The 17,204-nt window shown below is 49.9% G+C and overlaps 1 protein-coding gene across 1 annotated transcript in view; it reads right to left on the bottom strand.

The window, feature by feature from the left end:
- Positions 1-17,204, bottom strand: part of LOC144146143 (BICD family-like cargo adapter 1) — a 188,878-nt gene that overhangs the window by 52,286 nt on the left and 119,388 nt on the right. The window lies entirely within an intron of this gene.

Here is a 17,204-nt window from a genome sequence, read left to right on the forward strand (position 1 = left end):
CCGGCTTGCACGGCGGCCGGCAGAGTGTGCCATTGACCTCGGCAAGGATGCCGCACTTCCGTCACGCCCAACGCGTCTCCCATGATTCCGGCCGATGGCAAACATGCGACTATGTACGGCACACACGCCGCGAGTCAGCGTGAGGATTTCCAGACCATTACCCCGACCACCACAGCCGGCCGCCGAAATGAGCGATCTGGGCGGCGGAGGAGACGATATATGCGCCGCGCGGCGGATATGTGTAGACACAACGATGTTTCAGTGTCGCCGCCGGGCCATAGGAACTCCTGCGTAGTGTCACAGGATAAGACGTGCTCGAAGCCCCTGACCCCGATTCGTTATGCCAGCCCTGCAGCTTTTTTCTGCGGTCCAACCGCAACGATAATTCAAAACACGCAGGCACGCAATGCTGATTCTGTTACACAGTAAACATAATGTCATTTGCAGACCAACCTAGTGTAGAAAAGTCCATACGCGACTGCAAGGAAATAAACGATACGTCAGTCTTAGGCTTGTCAGACGTCGATACGTCAGACTTAGCCCATGGACCACCGATGAATATTTTTCGCGTCCGAGGCTGGGCCCGCAGTGGTCGGCATGGAAAGCGCGGAGAACAGCTACACCCTACCTGGCCTACACGGATACTCAGCATTGCAGCTCATTTAGGTACATATTCTTCCACCTCTAAGGTAGATGCACTGATTTAAAAAGCCGCCTTCTTTCTTTTCTTCTTCAACTGCCCCTTTCCGATTTCTGTCCCTTCCCCCAAGGGTCCGATACCTTGAATAAATGGCGCGGATCTTCTGCGAATCGACAAACGTTTACTTACTCATTTGCGATCAGCTCAGAAAAGTTCTTCCGAGCACTTGTCAAGTCTACAGCATATCATTGTCAACCACTTACTTGCCCCATTCTTCGACTGCCAGCGTTTGGATCTGCCTCTCAGGCAGCGGTTGTTGTATGATTCACCCCTTCCTCCCGCCCTGCTTTGGGTAACCTCTTCCAGAGGCCGACCCGTACAAACGCTAACCATGGTTCTGAAGCTGTAGTGATACTAGCGGCGAAATGTCTACAGTTTTAGTTAGTCTCCAGCAGCCCCAGCACGTCTGCTTATAGTTCACTAGCATGGAACAGGTTCCTCTAGACAACAACGCTGCGAGTTTAGCAATTACGAGCTCTTCGTAAGACGAGCACTATCATCGGTGGCCCCACAATCCTGAGCAGAGCACCCTAATTCAATACAACCGAAACGCTGACTTGGCTTCCTGAATGTAACCACAACTCCCTTCCTATATCCGCTTCGCCTTGAGGCCATGAAAGAAACATACTCATAACAACGACAAGTGTGTTTTTGCGCGTTTAAAAAGTCGCTGTTCCGTTCTAAAATTACTCCACTTATACATTCTTATATCCCCAATAAATCTCTGCTTGCAAGAGATAACGTTTATTTGCTTTCGGGAGTGCTTCATTCTCAGCGCAATAAATCTTGAAGCGAGCTATAGGGGTTCCCCTAGTAAAACCACGGTGGCCATTTTTACAACCCCCTCCAACAAAAAGAAAGAGACAGAAAAATAACAGCCTATGGTGAGGCCAAAAAGTGGATAAACCTCGCTTCGAGGCGCCGCGGGGCAGCGGGCTATATTTACGCAACCGGAAATACGGGTGTACGTAATTGCAGCCAACGTATTCATACTCGTCCACGCAAACGAGCCATTTGGGGGCACATTTATTCCTCCGAGCATATTTCCCGAGGCATGCCATCATGACCCACTGGCAGCAGCATTTTCCCGTCGGAGGCATTTAGGCGTCGCTTCCTATAGCGCCAAAGGGCGTACGTGTGATGACTCTTCCGGGCGGTGTCTCGCGTCCGCACCGCCGCGCGGTCAAGGTAGGACGTTCACGCGAGCGACGCAGGCATGTTTGTGTGTGGGGTGCAATTACGTAGGCGAAGGCCGCTCGCCTTTATGCGCCGTCTCTCTTTTTCGGCGGCGGCCGATGGAGGGGAAGGTCTCGCGAACGCCCCACAAACCCGCTTCGGCCTGCATGCCAGCGCGGCGAACTCTTTGAACACTGACAATAACGCGACAGTAAACGCCTTAGAGTGTATATATATATATTCTGGACCCGAAACAGACACAAAAAAAGTAAACGAGATTGTTCGCAGCCCGTTGTCGTCTGCGCGTTTCGACCTATCTGAGCAGACGACCGCTCTCTGCGGGTAGCAGACGACAAAGCGAAGCCATCTGCGGCGTCCGTCGACGCCCGCTGAAAGCGTCGTTACCCTTGCGAGCAGTACCGACGCGTGACCAGGCAACGCGCGCCCGGTAAGGCAATGGGAGCCTGACCTTTGCGGTGCGGAGGCACGTATTGTCGTCAACGTCTTGCGTTACTGATCAACGAAGCAAGAAGTGAGCAAACAGAAAAAAGCCAGGTGACTCGCCGTTGCGTCAGCAAACGGCCCCCTATGAGTGACGACGGTGCGCCAGACGCCAATGCGCCACGCCGGCGAGGCCATATGCCTCGCTGGTTGCGTACTTACTCGAGGAGTGCAGAGAGATTTTGAAACGCTGCAGTGAATGGGCTGGGAGGGTTGCCTTGTCTATAGCCGAATGCGGTGAGCGCACAAACACACCTTCATTCACTGGCTGTACTTGCGTCCTTGACAGTACGGCGACGCCGCGAGGGCGTTTCTACGCACGCGATGTAGAGAAGGTACAAATAACGTTATTCTAGTAACGTTCGTACGAGTCAAGGAATGCATTTAAGGCTGTCATCGCCGCGTTCGAAGTGTTTTGAGTGGATTCAGCGAGGATACCCGCCACTCTCACCGCATACGAAAATGGTATTAATAAAATTCCCCGCATTTCTCCGAGGGGAAGAATGTGAAAGTGCGAATGCACGAGTTGAATTTGCGCGGTTCGGTAATGTTTGCGAAAGAGAGATCACACACACACACACACACACACACAACTACAAAGAAAGAAAGATGCATTTATTCACAGACACCTATTTGTGTTGTCGTTGTACTTGATTGCTAGAGCGGATCTCAGCTTTGAAATTTTGTGTCAGTACTCCTTTAAGCGGGTGCATTAGCCCTTCTCACGCCCGATTCTTGGCCAATCCCCCACGTGGGTATGTGCCATGTCAGCGGCCAGGCAGCGCGCGCCCATCTCCCCCCGTTGCCAAGGAAGACGAGGAGCGCGCGCACCCGCAGCTGTTGCTATGCGGACAGCGGCGGACGCTTCAGGCTCACTTAAGAAGTGCATTCGCACTTAAAAAGCATTAGGGCCTGCATACTTTGATGTCGGACTCCCTATAGTATTGCTGCAGAAAAATGTTTTCCCGGCAAGGCATTTGGGTATGTAGTGAGGCCGACTTTAAGGGAGCTAGATGCAAAGGCCTCTATTGCGATACCTGGGATCTTGTGAAAGCACAAGGCGCTAGGGCCTGGATAGTTTTACAACGGACTTCTTTTAACTCCCCCTGAAAAATGTCTTCCCAACAATGCGTTCCTGAATAACAGTGAAGCCGACTTCAAAGGGCTTCCGTGCCTATAGCTTAGTAGGGACGCATGGGTTCTTACGGCTGTATTCAGTAAAAGGTGCCAGGTATTTCTACCTTGATAATAGAAGGCTTATACAGCCCTCCAAAAAATAACTTCTCAGTACTGCATGTGTGTGTAGTAATGAAGCCGCCTTCAAAGGAGCTACACATTTATCCTACAGTTCCTACGTGCAAATATTTGCCCCGTGACCTCGAGTTATTGCGGCAGTGTGAGGCAGGCTTTTATTATGGAAGCTATGCAACCGCACACTGCTCTCGACCAAACAAGGTAAACAACCAAACAACGGGTAGGCGCGCCAACAAATGTGACGTGCAAATCCGCGGTCCAAATCTGGGACTGTACACGCCGGAAGTGTCCACATGATCAGCGGAACCCTACAGAGGAGAAAATTACCCAAAAGCGCCTGTAGCTCTTCTCATTCACCTAAATACGAAGTGGCAAGGTGTCTTACAGCCGTGTCTGACTAAGTGATGGCGTTTTTTTCTAAAAGTTCACGACACTACGCAGTGATAAAACGAATATAGCATCCACGTATGTGTAAAGCTAAAGCCGTTACAACGGTTTCGACGCCAAATCAAGCTTATCGACTTCATTTAGGAGACCACGAAGAGAAAATAGAAGCTGCAGAAGGCTGGTAAGCTGACCAGGCTGATGCAGTAGCATTTGAACAACAGTGCAAGGGACGACAAAATACCAGTCTGATTCATTCGAAAGGTTATGACGCGGGAATAACAACGACGGAAATTTAAACGCACACTTTAAACAGTCAAGCCGGATGTGGCGGATTCATTCGTGTAAAGCGTCCCGGTTTTGTTTGTTTTGCTTTCATTTTATGCGTGCGCGCATGGTACGCTCCGCAACTGACGCATGCTTTTCTCTGCCCGCTAACAGGATGAGGCCCGTGTACACATGCAGCAGATATACACGGCAAAAGCTTAATTAATTTCAATTCCTGGTCGGCCTAAAACGTGCCATGTGGTCGAATCAACGCCCGGAAGCAGCGCAATTAGCACAAGAGGTCTCTGCACATCGCTCAGTAACAGACAAAAGAAAGGCCGGAACAATTATTCGCATATTTAAAAGGCGCCAGTCAGGCAGCACTAACAATCGCCAACCGCGGAAGCAGCAGACAGAGCTTGCCTCGTGTACACGATCACGCAGACCGAACGTGATGCAGCTCGGGTAGCCGAACAAGTCGCTCGCGGTTGTGGCGCGATTCCGACCTGGCCACTCGAGAGGTGGGCCGATCGGATCCAAGACAGCTGTCGGCACGCTTCCGGCCGCGCACAGTAGCCGCGAATGAAAAGCGGGCTAATTGGGCGTACTTTCCGCGGCGCAAAGAAAGGACGCTGCTCACGCACCGTGACGACGCGTGGGGCCGAACACATCGATGCCTCGGAGGCCGCGCCAACAAAGGTCGCATACGGCATACACGTGCCGAACTTCCACACTTCCGGATATCTCGCCTCCCCATCGGCGGCGCAGTTGCACAACGCCAACACTGGCGGCTCGCGTGTGCAGCGCGGAGAACGAATTGCCTCCTCATCAGCGGATTAAAAACGTGTCGGGCCTCGCCGAGTTCAACGAAGCTTTCACCGCCGCAGGCACCACCCGCTGAGAGACGGCGCAGATTCGCTCCGAGGACCTCGAAACCGAGACGCGTTTCTCCATGCCTTGTCCCGTTGTTCGCAGCAGCGGGGCTAGAGGAGATTACGGAGAGGGAGCGCGACCCCCGCCGCCTCGAAGGTGGCGGCGGCGTCTGCGGTCATGCGAGGCGGCGTGGAGGTCGCCCCCCGCCGATCTAGAGGTGTGCTCCGCTGAGGGCCTGGCCGCGCGGTCAGCGCCGGAACGCCCCAGAAATGCAGGCGCCCCTTCCTCGGTCGCGCCCTGTTACCCGCCGCCGCTGTGAGCTTTCTATGCATGCGCTCGGTGGGGGTCGCCTGGTCGCGTAGGTGCCAACGGTGTGGGCTACCGTGACTCAGTGTAGCCACCCACTGGCGCTGTAGTAGCACCAGGCGCTCTGCAAACGCGATGCTTCGTGCACATGTTGGTCTCGATCGGTACCTACTGCGGCGCACAACACTCGGTGCGCAGCGCGCCTGACATCAAGCGTGGCGTTAGGCCTAACTTCCTATGTTTAGGCTTAACGTTAGGTTGCCTTCGAGTCGAGCCTTACGACGTGTGCCAAGCAACGTTCTGCTCATTGCACGTCCAACTACTGTTACCGGTTTACGGCGTTGGTCTGCTTGGACGAAAACCCAAACCTTCCGCCCCTGAACCGTTACCCTTCCCCTAAGCAGTGGGGAAAATACTGCCGTCGAGCTGTCGACCTGAGGACTATATCTTACTCGTGACCTGGGCTGTGGAAGCCTGGACAGCACATGGGCTCCTGGCATAAGGAAACACTATCACATTATTGCTTAATGAAATTCTCTCTCTCACTCACTCCCTGAATGAAAGCGTGATGTTAGGCCTAACGTCATGTTAGGCCTAACGACAGCACATGGGCACCTGAACTGAGGAACAATTATCACATTATTGCTTAATGAAGTTCTCTCTCTCTCTCTCTCTCTCTCTCTCTCTCTCTCTCTCTCTCTCTTAAAGTGCGATGTTAGGCCTAACGTCGGAGAGTCGCATACCCGCGTCGCCCTTACGCTGTGTTGCGCATCAACTTTTGCGGAACCGAGTTTTAGACCGTAAAATACGGGAGGCTTCACGACACAGGTTTCACCGGCGGCTTCACAAGTGAGACATCCGAATGAGGTTTCACTTATTGAACGAGTTCCCGCGAAATCGGCAGAGCTAGGCTGATATTGTTTTCGAAAAAAAAAAAAAGTGCACAGGCGGCGATTTTAATTAGAACGAGCCAACGCAAAACTTGTGCGCAGATAGTCTCTTCCCCGCTGCAGCGAGCACCTCACTCTTTCCCTCTGCCCTGAACACGCCTCAAGCAGCATCCGCACGACCGTTGCAGTCGCGTCCGATCGCACCCTTGGTACACAGACATGATTAACGCTAGAACCTGCAACTAGGCCGGATCCATCAATTCTCCGGAGGAAACAATGACACCCGCAAAAAACAAAAGCGACTTGATTTATCTTCGCGCGCAATAGATTCTTCGTGCAATCCCTCCTACGCTCCTTGCGACGGTGACCACCCGCGGCGACTGGCACAAGGCCAGTCACGTTACGACCAGGCACGACGTCGCAGGTCCGGTCTAAGTCGCCCGATCAGACTCGTTTGTAACGGAACGAAATAAGCAATGATCCGCCGATGAAACACAGTTCACGTTATTGTGAATCGCTAGTCAATACCTATGAAGTACTATCAAGACGGCTGTTTGCGGGTCAGTAGAATGACATCATTATTCTTGAATCAGGTCCAATTGAAGCGCGCGCATCTGATCAACTTTACGAATTCGGCAGACCAAAGACACTATGAAGTAGGGCGAGTTGCATATTGGGAGTCCAAGTCACGCGATTAGTGGAAGTATGTTCCGAAATAACGCTAAAGTTTGCTTCACCACCATAATACCCATCATGCCGTGGTGCACCCTTTACAGACGAGTCGGTGATAAGGAAGCCAGAAAGCCAGGCCTTGGAAACCGAGATTACTAAGGAAAGAATGCTTTCGCTGTAAAAAAAATGGCGCAGGAGCAGAACCCATACAAGACACTGATCTACACACAAAACACTACTAAGTGCGAAAATCAGCACGGGTGAAACGCTTCCGAAATAGGTGCCCAAGGCTCACCATCTTTCGAATTCCATCCAGTCGTAAAAACAGTCGGAGGAGGCCGAAAATGTGTAAAAATCTGCTGCAATAGAGCGTTTGACTTTAAATTATCGCCGTAATTTTAGTTGTTCTACGTCATACGAGTGTAAGCTGTTTTTTTTTATTATTATTACTGGGCGGACAGTATCGCGTGCACAAAGCGTATTTTACGCAGGAAAAAAACTATGACGTTCGGGAAATAAAAAGAAACGCATATTGTCCACGTCTCCGGGATACAGGCAGGCATTAAAAGCAGCTGACTAAGACTGGCTCGCCGCAAGCGATGACATTCATACACGTCGCAGTATAACAAATTTGCCAGTGTTCGAGCTGCCGACCGGATCCCCTTTGTGCTGTTTCAGACCGCAAACGCCTCTGCCAAAGCACCGGAGATAATAATGGGTGCGCCGCTGGAACTGACATAACCCGACGCAGCGGTAAATTCGTCAGACAAGTGGCCTCGAAGCGACAAGCGTATAAGAACTCTTTTCCCTCACTTATTGGCTTAGGTATTGACGCATTAGAGGGCAAGTTCTCAACAATGCATTCCCACTGAAACCGCGTTCCATGCATGCGAGGTAACTGTATACCGCCACAGAGCAGCGAGCTCCAATTACTCCGGAAGCGTTTCTTTTGTTTCGTTTCGCTTCTTTCCCAAGTGCCCTCCCGCTGCGTAGTTGGTTCCCCGTAGGATGTTCCCGTCGGCGACTGTGGCTAATGAGGGGCTGATCGCGAGGCTAATTACGCGCGTATGGTGCGAGGCGTCAGACCGCATGCGGGGACGCGAGTGCCGGTGAATTCTCCAACTGTTTAACGCTTACGCTCAGCGCTTGCAGCCACCATGGCGAGCGCACGGAAAGCCCAAGTTCGAGTACTTCGCTAAAGTGGACGCGCGAGCAACTCCGCCCGGCGCGAGCGTCTCTTTTGCACGGGAGAGCGGGACGTGTTATATGAGCCCAAACATTCTTCCGCGTGTGACACTCACCGGTACGCAGCGTGGTAACGCCACTACGGAAAGGGCACGCTTTACATATGTTATATTCCGTCTTACATCGGGTGCACGGCGGCAGTCACTATTATAGTGATGATGAATACCTTCAGTTGACGTTGCGAGCAGAGTAAGATGTAAGACTCCAGTGAGTTATCAGAATATGAGATTGAAAAAAAAAAAGTGTTCCATGAGGGCTAGTTCGGCTACAACGTGGTTTTTCAGGAGCCGAAATCGGTATCCAGTGCATTCACAACGGCCTAGTTTGCTTATTTTAGAAACATGTGACTTCTGAACTGAAATAAATAGAGAAAACTCTCACTTGCTAGAAAGCTAGCGTTATCTAGTGAAAACAGATAAACCAAAATGTGTTCCTTGATTATTTTTTTTTTTATTTCAACAACGAACTGATATATTTCTGAAAGAAGCAAACGGCCATTTGGAACATGTCTATGTATTTGTTCACCTTTTCGTATTGGTACACGATGCTTCTTTGAACCCGTGGTTCATGAAGTGGTCAGTCCCATAGGAATGTGATCAGGTGAGTTTCCCTTAATCGTAACGTTTATATTTTGTCGAGCGAAAAAAATGGACGCTCACTCTCTTTTTTTTCGCAGTGTATAGAGTTACGTCCGACGTAACCCAAAGTTTAAAACTAAAGTTACACCCGACGAAACTTTAAGCTAGTGTCTATAGTTACGTGCGACGTAACTATACGTGCGACGAAACCTAACTATTCTTTCTTGATATTGTTTACATTTCGTAAGCATTGTCGTTTACACGCTGTTTTTGAGTGTTGTATGCATGTACTTAATGTGGTTTGCTTTTCATGTGCGCGTTCGTATTTCACTTGTTGTATTTTACTTGTCTCCTAAACCCACTCCCCTCTATAATGTTGTATTCCCTGAGGGTACAATTAATAAATAAATAAATAAATAAATAAATAAATAAATAAATAAATAAATAAATAACCCAAAGTTGAAAACTAAAGTTACGTCCGACAGAACTTCAAGCCAGCTTTTTTTTTCTCCAAAATGACACCATGCACGCCGACCTGCCTTCACTGCAAAGTGTGTGTCGTGAGAAAAAAAAAGCCTACAGCAGCAGAGCGCTGACGGTTTACGTCGAATTACACTTCTTAGATTTCCAGCCGCGATGTTATAAACAGACTCAATGCTTGCGTGTTATTTCAGAGCAGACGAAGAACGCACAAGAACGATTGCTTCTTGGTGGGTTGAAACACATGTTTTCTTGGCTCTCTCACAAAACGAAATAAAAAATAGCTCCATTCGTTGAAGTTACTTTTGAAAAGTGTCATGGATTGTGAAAAAGTCGCACAAAACTATTCTTTAATAAAATTCAAGTCAACGCAGGTGAACTGAGCAGCCAGGCGCAAGGACATATGTAGTCTGATCTGATTACGAAACAGATTGCGAAACAAAGCTGTATACGTAAAACATTAAAACATCCGGTCGGCGGTACCATATACATTAGTTGAAGAGGGTGGAAGCGGGAAACTAAATATTAAAGGATAGTTTCCGAATACCGGTCGACAGGTAGAGTAGCACTGAATATGTACTTATAACTAGTAAATAACTATACCATCATTGCTCAGAACTACTGAAATGAACATAAAACCAACCAAGCCAAAATAAAGTTTTCAAATTTTGCTGCCTCACGCATCGAAGTTGCATCGGGGTTGTGATGCGCGCCGTACTGTAGGCTACGGGTTAATTTAGACCACCCGGAGGTTTTTAACGTGCGTCTAAATCTCGACACGCGGGCGTTTTCGTTTTGCGCCCCCATCAGAAAAACAGCCACAGCATCCGGGGTGGAACCCACGTCTTCAGGGTCAGCAGCACAATGACTGTGCCACTAAGCCACAGTGGTGTGTGAAGACAGGGAAAAATTTGAAGTATTACCCGAAGTACTGCCCTCAGCATCCTCGGCATAGTGTAAAGGCGCTGGCTCGATCACTAAGACTGTTAACAAACGGATGATGCATATACGGGGCTTTGAACAATAATTGGCTTCCGATTTCGTATTGTCAATTATACAACGCAGGAAAAATGTGGGCTATCCCGCGGATTATGCGCAACTTGTCAACTATTACCTCCAACTTTCGATTACGAAAGAAACTCGTACGTATGTGTTCAGAAAGAAGAAAAATAAGATACCTAAAGAACTGTATGTTCCATATCTAAAGGCGCAACAACAACAACAACAACAACTGGACGGCCTCACGCAACTTGACTACACACAGAAGCCCTTCAGCTGCTCCCTAACAATGACAGGAGAAAAAAAAAAAAAAGAAACGCGGTTAAGTAATACCCTAACACGCATTTTGTATCATTCCACCGCATTTCCCAGAGAGCCGTTGCGGCGCTCCACTGCGCTGCACTTTCGCGCCGAAAAGCCCGAGCCGTGACTCCGATCAAGCCCGCCCGCAACCACCAACCATCCTGACACACGGCTCAAACAATGAGACTTGTTTTTGCTCCTCCCTTACCGTGTTAGCCGAGCGGGGCCCGACACGGTCCGGCTGCCCCGCCGGTAGCTGAAAGCGCGGCTAAGCGCTCTCATTGTTCGTCCGCTGGATATGCGATCTCGCACCGTCTGACTGGACGGCAGCAGACACGCGCCGTGCTGCACGCACGCACAACACCCCCCAGGTAACCAGAAAGCCTACTTCATCCTCCCTGGGAGCCTGTTATTACGTTTTCGTGAGCGCAATCAAGTTTAAACGACGTGACCATGCGCAGGCTTAACTCAGGTGTGAGCAGCCAATAGCGCTGCAGGGACAAGGCTGTGCGAAAAGGTGTGTGTGGCTTTCTAACCTAGGCGTTGTTGCGACGGTGCGCCGAGAATTGCGCAACCCTTGCTCCAGCACTGCACAACGACGCCTGCAGCTACTGTGCTGGAACTCAATGGGCGTTTAGGTAGCCTATTGACTGTACGGGTGCGCCCCCGGTGCGTGCCGCGCGCATAAGCCACCGAAGCAAAACAACGCGTGCGCGTGGCTTGCTTAACCGACACCAAACAAGCAGGTCAGTAAACCGCAAGGACTGCGTCGCCGCGCTCTAGTTATGATTTTGTTGTGCCGAAACACGAGAAGCGGCTGCTGGTTGCAGCCTGCAAGCTCGTCGGTTGGCGCCTGTTAAGTACGATCATTTGTGGACACAAGTTGTACGGCGGATCGATATCGGCGTAACTATTCCCGGATATTTTCCACAGTTACTAAAGCGAAGCTTTCTATGTCGCTGGTGGCGTCTGTAGCCCACCTCAAAACCCACTGCAGGAAAGCCAACTTTCTCGGACTATGACGACGATCGCGGGTAAAGTGAAAAAAAAAAAAAAATACGCGATTCCTGCGGTCGGAATCGAACCTGGCTCCCTCGCTTTATGGAGCCGACGTTTATCCGATGCGTCATTCCGACACGGGCGAAGCTTAAAGCGAAGCTTTACATGTCTCACTGATGGTGTCTGTAGCCCACCTCACAACCTACTGCAGAAAAGCCAACTTCAACCTGTAGAGCATACTCTGCCTCAAATGTACTCTTTCACAGGTGAAGCCTGCTTTAGGTTGTTTTTTTTTTAAGCGAAGTTTTCAACACAAGAATCCCCACGAGAGAGCTTTACGTTCAACCATCGCCATAGTTAGATAGAGGGGTGCACAATTTTGATTAAAGAACCACATACCGTTTATATTATGCAAAACAAACAGCACGGGTAACCAGAGTGCAATTCTGGACCCTCAAATAAGACGTTTATGCCACCACCACTACATCAGGGCAGGAACAGAATATGTGCGATAACTTTGTCAAATGTGAATCAGTCGCTCACGTTTTGAGTAATTGAATTGTTAAAAAAAACGGTGAAAGAGTACGCATTAATTATGCTCACCTGAGATTCTTTAACGCTCTTGAAACACCGTAGTACGCACAGATGGGTATTTAGTTGTTCTTGTTTTAATTCCAGATATTGGAAATGTAGCCCAGCGGCCAAGAATCTGGACTTACCACCTCATACGTGATTACCCCGACCACGAAAGCAAAAGCGACCGTGCATAACCCAATCCCACCAGAGAGTTGCATGTTCATCTAACAGGTCTCTAATTGCATGCAAAATGAAGTCCGTCACGCATCCTTGACCACGCGTGTACCTCAGACAGCAGCAGGAGCACAATATTTGTACTGCGCGCAGAACCCACATCCAGCGCATCCTCATCCTACACCCCATTGTTTTCATTTCAACGCCGCAGGATTGCCTTCAATGCGACCCGACCGTAATGCTGGCTGATCACTCGCGCGCGAAGCCGGGAATGCGAAAACACTTGGAAGTAACCTCTGCCACCCACTGTGGTAGCTCAGTGTCCAGGGCGCTGTGCTGCTCAGCCATAGAACGCGGGTCCGATTCGCGGCTGCGGCGGTCGTTTTTCTGCTGGAGTCGAAACGCTCGTGTGCCGACATTTCGGTGCACGTTAAACGTCTCCTGGAGGTGGTCGTAATCAATCCGAAGCCTTCAACTATAGAGCGCCTCATAGTCTGGGTGTAACTTCGGCGCGTAAAACAACAACAGAAAAAAAAACGGGCCATTTCCACTAACGTGAAACCTGGGAAAGGGTGAAGCATGCTGTGTGTAAGTGTATTCCTAGCGCCTTGGCATTTTTGCCCACGGAGATGAAACTGCGACGCGAAACCTGGGGGGGGGGAAGCAGGCAGTGTATAAGTGTATTCTTGGCGCCTTGGCGTTTTTGCCCACGCAGATGATTCCGTTGGGGGGAGGGGGGGGGTAGAGGTATACAGTTTTGCTGTAAAAGTCTCGTGCCTTCGAAGCACGAAGCGTTCTAGCGCGAGGCGTTGGAAAACGAGTTTACCGGTGTTTTATTACTGTGACTACATGAAACGACGACTACGACAGGAGACGCCGACAGGCCGAGTCCTAAGGGGCTTTGCCCCTAAAGGGCTTTTAGAGACACCGCTGACCCATATCTTACCATTCAGAGCGGCAGACTAACGACTAAGCCCTCTATACTCTACCCCCTCATCCTACTAAACGCGTAAACAAAGGGGGGGGGGGGGGGGGAGGGCGTAACTATGGTTACGCAAGAAGCGGGACAGATGTAAGAGGGTCTTTGTATACGCAAAGGTATACACGCGTGCGAAAACTGTCGCGGTCTTATCCACGCGCTCGGAGACACGCGAAGGCCGTGCATACAACGACGGACAAAAACACGACACGAGAGGCGCGACGCTCACGCAAAGAATACGCGACGCGCGGCGGACCAAGCACGCAAGCGTGGACTCCGGCTGACCACTCAATTGCACGGCGGCGGCCGTCGGTGGCCGGGCAAATGAGACTCAGCGCGCGGCGGCAGGAAGCGCAACGCGGGAACTGGAGCAAGTTACATTTCACCGCGCGTATACCCGAGCAGCGCCCACAGTCCAGCAGCTAAGTGGGCCAGCAGCGGTGGCGGTGCTCAGATGAAGAGGGGAGGACGACGACGCACTCTGGAAAGCCCATGCGGAATCACTCCCCCTTCCTCTTGATGCGTTGTCGGTGGGGGAAAAAAAAAAGTATTCCGTCTCTCGCATGTTCCGGCATCCCAAGCCGTCTTCGTAAACAAAGGCGGCGACGGTAGAGGTGTGGAGTGGCTCGCGCGCGGAGTCAAGTTATAATCCCCGGCCGGAAACGACAGCGTCTCGCACATTCTTTCGATTTGTACAATAGGACATTCGTATCATGGGCGGATCTTGCGTCGATTTAAACCCGGCCTTACATGTATATGCTAGACACAGGATGGGAACAGCGGAACTGGTGTACAGTTATGGATAAATGAAACACGCTCACTAAAACATGAACCTGAACACACAAACAGCGCGAATTCTTTCGATGTAAATCAAATTGACATCCGGCTTAATTACAGTAACAAGGTTGAGAAATGTGGCTTTCCAAATATAGCAATAGCGCGCCATTATTGTACCTCCGCGAGCAGTATTTTTCAATGTTCTCTTTCTTGGTACGTACTTTCGTTTTCTCATTTCATTCGTCCGTGAATGTACAACTCGACGAAAAGGGCTTTCACGTGGTTGGCAAAATCCCCATCATAAATGACCGCCGTTTGCTGTGCCTCAAAACGGTGTACCAAATTAGGTGCCCTAAGATATATCAATACTTTCAAAAATTCCAGATGTCTTAAGGCGTTCGCTATCAACGCATTTATCTTAAGTGCTCTCGTTTCCAGAAACGTCGAATTCGACCGAGAACACTGTTCATCAGACAAGAACATTCTAGGGCCCCCTTTCCCTATCAAGCAAGATTGCTGATGCGGCATGCGAAGAAAGAAGAAAACATGCGCATCGCATGGCACCCCAAGAGACAGCAGTGCGTGTGCACGTGCTGGTAACAAACAAACAAAAACAAACAAACGAACGAACAAACAAACAAACAAACGAACAAACAAATTAGAAGGAACGAGGTTCGGAGATGTAAAGTTATTTCCTATACACCCCCCAATTCCCTTTTCTTAAGTACTTCGGATGCGTACACGCTACCCAGTCCGTGCCTTGTGGAGAAGCGAACGTCCCGACACTGTTCAACAACAGTAAACACAAACACGCAGAGGCTCTCTACCTTCACTTCGAAGGAACACTTCTTGACGATTCGGGCACTTTGGGAATGACCAAGCACAAGAAGCAGAGAATGAACAACCTGTGCCTCATTTTCCCCCTCTTCCTACCGGCGCCGGAAGAAAACGTTCACGGCGAACGCTAAGAACCCCCCCCGGGGAAATTGCAGCGGACGGCAGTTACGCTTCCGATGCGCGCGTAGTTGCAGGGGACTGGCAGCATTACCGGAAAGCGCGAAAGCCTATTAAAGCAAAAACAGCAAAAAATCACCGCAAATATCCGAAGAAAACGCGAAGCAGTTCCGCTTTCTTCAAAGAACGCTCAACGTTGTGTAGTTGCGGTCTGTGGGCGCACTTTACCTGGAGCGGCCTTTGCTTTTTGAGCTCTTGAGCAGCGATTGCGTCGAGCGCTCTTATCGTAACAGCAGCTCTATATTCATTCGTCCTACCAGCGCTGCAGGCCATTGGCCGCACGAGAGGAAAAAAAAAAAAAGGTGTAAGTTCTTTCCGGCACTTATTTCGGGGGACTCCTTTATTGCTTTCTGTTTTTTCGCCGTAGCATTGCTGTTCTTGTTTTCTCACTTCGGATAACAATTTTTTCAACGCGCTTCAAGCAAGAAACTCACTTATAAAGAACCCCGCTGTCGCAAGCAAGCACGGATGCCTCTGCCGCGCTGTGATGGGCCTATTGTGGGAAATTCGGAAGCACGAATAGAATCTACCCTGGGGAAAGTTAAGAGCGCTTTTCAAGGCGGTGCCACAGCGTAAAGCACACACTACGCCCCATTCTTTCGTAGGTCATGGTGGTAAACCCATCGTTAAAAAAAAATCACCTGGGCACCCCGTAATAAATCGGCACGGATCTCGTGCAATTGGTGAATTTTCACGAGCATACTGATTGCTTGTCTAGGCCAATCCTAAGCCTTCTCGACCACAAAGAATTAAAAAAAAAAAAACAAGCTTTACCTTCAAATGTGACAAAATATTTTATGAGCATAAGAAAGAAAGGTATTTTCTCCAGCTTTAAGAAATAAAACGTTTCAGCCTCGCTCAGGACGTAAGCTTGTACACCGAATTTTTTTGCACCCTGCGCGTTTCTGGCTTGGCCTAGAAAATTTTGACGAAGAATATACATGCCATACCCGGGTGCAATTTGCAAGAACAAGCCGCCACTGTTCAACTAACTGGGAAAACTCAGACCCTGCCTGCGTAAGTAACAACAGCCCACACATAACCGTCGCTTTCTAAAGCAGCGCGCGCAGGTGCGGGCGGGTTACACCTGATCGAGGACCACTGGACAATGATATTCGGCAGTGCATTCACGAGTTCCATGTCTGGACTGGCTCGGCTCTAGTTCGTACGGCTACATGTACTGCGGAGTTTTCTTTTTACTTCTTTTACTTCTTTAATATGGACATCGCTCACCATGCAGGAGGTGAGAATTCGGGCATACCTGCCAGGTTCGCCGGGATAGCGTTAGGGAGATCTGACCGGGTGGAATAGAATAATTAGTAGCAACAGAATGAAATAGTTTACCCACATTTTAATGTAGTAACAACAGAGCAGGAACAGAACTGTTTCGTCCAAACTGCTAACAAGCTACACCACTCATCAGTTGCTACATCTTGGACGTGGGTGACGCCTCCCTTTTCAGGGAGTCCTGGGAATACTGTCGAGCGTAACAATGTTCGCTCCTGCGACACTTCGCCAAAAGAATGTGACTGAGGGTTGTCTCGGACATGGACGCTCACAACTGGGAGCAATCATTCTTTACTCAATTGCCTCTCCCATTCAGCCGGTACTGTTCAGTTCAACTTTGCGCGCATGGCCGACTACGCTTTTCAAGCTCTTCACTGAGAACGATGTAAATTGGTGTAGAATTGGATACAGTTTCCGCAGTGGGAAGTGAGAAGTAGCAAACCAAAGATTACTGTATACGGACGATCTCTCTCTCTCTCTCTCTCTCTCTCTCTCTCTCTCTCTCTCTCTCTCTCTCTCTCTCTCTCTCTCTCTCTCTCTCTCTCTCTCTCTCTCTCTCTCTCTCTCTCTCTCTCTCTCTCTCTCTCTCTCCGTGCAATGGAAGATTTTAAGCGACGCTGGCGAATTCCGCTTCCTGTTCGCTCGCTTGGATGCGTTCCTTCGCTTCCTTACCTAATATGCGGTGTTATTGGACGGCCGCCTCTCGCTACCGCCGTGTTTGAGCTGACGCTATGGAACGACTCGTGCTATGGAACGCTTACCAAGGAGCA

This window comes from Haemaphysalis longicornis, unplaced genomic scaffold (assembly GCF_048455015.1).
Source record: "Haemaphysalis longicornis isolate Haplotype H1 unplaced genomic scaffold, Haemaphysalis longicornis Haplotype H1 scaffold_7, whole genome shotgun sequence".
Classification (NCBI taxonomy): Eukaryota; Metazoa; Arthropoda; class Arachnida; order Ixodida; family Ixodidae; genus Haemaphysalis; species Haemaphysalis longicornis.